General features: G+C 43.7%; 2 non-coding genes across 2 annotated transcripts; both read right to left on the reverse strand.

Annotated features, from left to right (window-relative positions):
* Positions 1–2,753: 2,753 nt before the first annotated feature.
* On the reverse strand, positions 2,754–2,825 carry Trnat-agu (transfer RNA threonine (anticodon AGU)). Its single transcript has one exon. It is a non-coding gene; the product is annotated as a tRNA-Thr (tRNA).
* Positions 2,826–3,095: 270 nt separating this feature from the next.
* On the reverse strand, positions 3,096–3,167 carry Trnat-agu (transfer RNA threonine (anticodon AGU)). The gene has a single exon. It is a non-coding gene; the product is annotated as a tRNA-Thr (tRNA).
* Between the last annotated feature and the right edge of the window lie 1,873 nt (positions 3,168–5,040).

Raw genomic sequence — 5,040 nt, forward strand, 5'->3', positions numbered from 1 at the left:
ATTTAACTAAATGTGTAAACTTTTTTATGTTTAGTAGACAGTCACCTCTGTACGACGTACATGGCTGGCAAATTATTCTAATATTGAGATTTTGAGTCCGCACGTACTGCAGCAGTCTTTGGATTATTTGAGTCACATTTCACGTTCAATTACGAATAACGTTGCATTTACGAAGAAGCCATTGTCCAGCGTCTGATACCAAATAATTAAACGTCCACGTTTCAGATAAGCAAATATTAATTACAACCAATCACTATCATGCATATACAATAATTAATATTTTATTTTATTTCATTTTATTTTATTTTATTTTTTATTTATTTATTTTATAAGGTGTGAATACTGGGTTCAATAGACCCTGATTCAGCATGAAACACGCTGCAAGGCTTTATCTTCCATGGAGTATGCAGGGCTATCTGGGCCTCGTAGATCAGAAACATAGTGTTTCTCCCTGGTGTAGTGTTTGGCTAGTTTACACACACTAGGACATGCGGCTTTTAGTCCTGCCAGTTTTTGCCTCCACTGTTCATTGATGAACGTTTGTATTTTCTCCTATGTTAGTCCCTAGAGTCTGTTAACTTGCCATTTTTAGAACTGATGCTGGGTACACTGTTGCTATCTCATGAAGCATTTCCTCATTGAGATAAGGCCCAGGATTTTCTGGGACGGGGTCGTCGAGCGTTGTCGAGGTGTTGTGGATGGGATGGAGTCAGACATTGTTTCTTGGACAGCAGTAATGAGAACTGCCACACCTAATCAATTTCTTTGTGGTGTTGATTTCGTTAGTGTCCGACCATCAAATGTTTCCTTGAACAGAGTCCAGTTCACGTTATTGTCGTTCAGAATCACGCAAGGTTATGTGTTCTGCAGGCTTTCTTCTGAGTGAAGTATTACAGAGACTAGATCGTTTTCTACGACAGGGTTGAGTGTACATGTGATGTCCTTGATGAGGGCTATGTCTAACACGTCTGGCATGAGTCGGGCCTGTGTGGTCGCGTACATGCAGATGTCTGGTCTAGTATAATGTAGTTTCGGCCTAACTCATGTTCATATAGTTTCTCGCAACTGCAGGTATGTATTTGCGAATTTCAGTCGGGGTATTTTGAGTTTAAATCGCCAGCGGCTATTACCTGCGGTACTATGTTGAGAACTGTGCCGATGTAACGTGTTGCTATGTTCTTAGGTGGAATGCAAAGTGATACCAGTCCAGTGTTAGCCCCATCGAACATGACGCTGACGCCTATATCCTCATATCTCTCAAGAGCAGGAACGCGATGTTCCTGTGTTCTATCTCTTTGTGTATGATGATGGCTGTGCCTGCTATCTACTCAGAAGATAGACGCAATAACCTGGGATGTTGAGCTAATTCACAATAGCGATCTGGGTGCTCTTACACTCTATGAGCACAACCAATTCTATTCTTTTGGGTCAGATCCTGCGGGTATTCCAAAACAGAATATGTGTGTTAGTGTCCATTTTGGCATTATGGGGCTGGTGTGGTGTGTTATCCATGAATTTGTGCAAACAATGGTGTAAGAACAGTTTTATATTAGTCCAGTTGAGCAAGACTGACATGAAGTGTGTGAGGAGTTGTGTGATATACCCCATGATCTTCATGATTATTTAGATGGCCGTGAGTCCATGGAATAATGTCACCATTATTCTTCGGAATGTTGTGTTGATGTTGGCCGTGTCAGCCCGTGGGCTATTGGTAGCGTTGGCAGCCATTGGTGCTTATTTTGGCATCCGGTTTGGACAGGGTTATGAATCAGTTGTTTGTGGAGTTATTGTGGGCGCCTGTGTGGTCTATGTACTGAGTGGGTGTGTACTGTGGGTCGTTGAGTTAGTGTCTCAGTTGTGTACCTGCGTATTCGTGTCTTGTTGTCTGTGACCGTGTTGCGTTACGTTTGTTCCAGGGCCTTCTCTTCCTCCTCCTTCTCTCTGTTTTGATCCCATACACGTGCGTTTTCTGTGGCTTGAGATGAGCTGCAGTCGTGTTGTAATTTGTGACCTATGGTGTACCCAATGTGCGTGTGGAGTGTTGCCTGAGTTGGCTGAGTGGCTGTTGGTGGGGGAGTTTGCTGTGTGGTTGCGCAGCTCTGAGGTTCCTCTGGCTGCTCCACATTGCTAGGTCCAGTTACCACTCTAACAAAGGATGTTCCATTCGTTATTTGGTGCAGGTGAGGGGAGGATGGTGTTAAGATCTGTGATGGCGATAGGTTTTCTGTGTTGGGCTGCTTCACGCCTCAAAGCCTCTTTGTAGGCAATACAACTACTGTAGTTTGCCGGATGACCCCCCTTCCCCACAGTTGGCACATACGTGTTGTACTGTTTGGGGAGTTTACAGTGCTTTGTTGTGTGGCCACCAACGAATTTGTGGCAGCAGGAAGTGAGGCTGCAACAAATACCCACATGTTCTAAATGACGTTGGTGGGGGTGTATGGCTTGTTGTAAATTCTACATTCACAACAATCTGAAGAAATAATTTGATGTTCAATACGTACCGTGAAGTTGGATGTGTCTGTCAGCTCAAACATGTAGCTGCATGAAGGTCTATCATTTGATTTATGTGAATGGAATCCAAGATTATGGCAACGAGTTCATTGAGTACTGTGTTTGTTGGGGATAGAGATCCACCCACTTGATCATGGAGTGCTGAGATTTTTCCAATACCGTTCTGTAAGTAAAATGCTGTACCTTCCTTTCGATAATGATCAAATATGATCGAAGCAGACTAAATCAATTAAAATTTGTGCCACGGCCGGGACTCGAACCCGGGTCTTCTTGCTTACTAGGCAGATATGCTACTACTACACCACCGAGGCACTATGGTAGACATAGCTGCACGAACTACCTAGGTCGAGTTCCCTCCCCAACACAAACTTTAATTCATTTTCCCTTAATATCGTCACTATTGCCAGGGCTCGCCGGTATTGGCGAGCTACCCAGCTTTGGACGTAGCGGGACGTCTGCTGTACCATAGGGTGATCTTCTCAGATCTTATAATTAAATGTGTCCTTTGAGACTCCCGTCTCGTTATTATCTCACGATAATGATCAAATATGATCGAAGCAGACTAAATCAATTAAAATTTGTGCCACGGCCGGGACTCGAACCCGGGTCTTCTTGCTTACTAGGCAGATATGCTACTACTACACCACCGAGGCACTATGGCAGACATAGCTGCACGAACTATCTAGGTCGAGTTCCCTCCCCCTCATATTTGATCATTATCGTGAGATAATAACGAGACGGGAGTCTCAAAGGACACATTTAATTATAAGATCTGAGAAGTACCTTCCTTTCTTTCACAAAATCGAAAGGATTCATGAAGTCTATTTTGTTCACCAGCTACAGTTGTATATGATCCCCCGTGAGCTTTGAGCAATATGCTGTGGAGTTGTGCGTTTTGTTAAAAACTTTGTTTAGCGGACTAAGATCTGCATAGTTGTGTACCGTGACTGGTGGGAAACGAAGCGATGACATGTTTCGGCTCTGTGTAGCTGTGTGTGTGTGCTTGAGTGTGATGCAGTCGCGGGGTTCTTTGTGTTGTTACCTGTGTTGTTGGTGTTGATACCTGATGTTCATGGTGTTGGCAACAGTAATTCGGCGGTTGTCTCGTGAACATGTGCGCTCACTTGTATGTGTGTCGTCTGTGCGGTACCTGTTATGTGAACCGACCTTCTTCCATTTTCGGGCTTTGCGTTCGTGTAGCGTTTCCCCGGCTGGGGCTTCACCGTTTACGGCCCCTCAATTGGTTTTATGGAGGGCATATCCCGTGGTGTTGCTGGCTGTCTCTGTGTGTCGAGTGTTGTTGTGTGTAAGTCTACACCGGTGGCCGTCAGCTTGTCGGTAACTGCCTTCATCTCCCGCTGTACAGCTCACTGGTGCACAGTGAGACTGCGGCGGGAACAGTTGCTCATTCCGGTACCTGTGCCGCTAATACCATGGTGCTGGTGAGAGGGTGATATTTACCGGAGGGATTGCCCAACTCTCCAGAATGGAAAAATATATTTAGGGTGGCGTTACAGCAGTTTTACTTCTTTTAGAGCACTACAATTTCTTTCTTAGAAAGCATAAGTGTTTTTGTAGCGGTTCTAGGGGCTTCAGTCTCGAACCGCGCCACCGCTACGGTCGCAGTTCGAATTCTGCCTCAGGCATGGATGTGTGTGATGCCCTTAGGTTAGTTAAGTTTAAGTGGTTCTAAGTTCTAGGGGACCGATGACCTCAGATGTTTAGTCTCATAATGCTCAGAGCCATTTCAACCATTTTTAGAACCTCTTGCATAAACCTTATGCTTCAACCATATTTAACAAGAAAGATGAAATTAGGATTGTTATCCACAACCAAGAAGCTTTGAAAATCCTAAGCAGGAGTTTCATATATTTGGAAGGCGATTTAAAAAAAAATGGTACTGCTACAGTGGGATAGAAGGGTACACATAATGCTTTGCATTCCTGTTTCAGCAGATACGATGTGAACTTAAGGCGGTTGTTGACCATATACATGATGTAGGCACAGCATAAACCGTTAAAACATATGTCTCTACTTCGCCCTCTAATTTGAAAGGTTTATAATACGCAGGATGGCCCACAGATGAGACAGCCGGTAGAACAGTGGAACAGTACCAGCCATTCAATGCATGCAAAACCCCTAAAAATGCTTACGAGTTATTTTTAGGACACATGGAGAATTATTATGAATGTTATACAAAAATGTATTCAGTTACAGAGGAGATGGAGGTCATCATCAATAAAATAATGTTGGGAATGCCCGTAGTGGACAAGGACCGTTTGAAGTAAACAAAAGTTCTGAATGCTGGCGCATATCTGCCACTAATTCTATGTTCATGGGAGCTTTTTGAATACTCTGTGCTACCAACAGTAACCAGATAAATTAGGACTTTTGAAACGTCTTTCAATTGGACATAACTAGATTCGTCACACTTGCACTTTAGACCGACAGATGGGGGAGTACAGCAAATGATTCCACCACACTTGACAAACAAGAGTTAACTAATGCTACAGTCTACTTGAATTC

This window comes from Schistocerca gregaria, chromosome 3, assembly GCF_023897955.1.
Source record: "Schistocerca gregaria isolate iqSchGreg1 chromosome 3, iqSchGreg1.2, whole genome shotgun sequence".
NCBI classification, from domain to species: domain Eukaryota; kingdom Metazoa; phylum Arthropoda; class Insecta; order Orthoptera; family Acrididae; genus Schistocerca; species Schistocerca gregaria.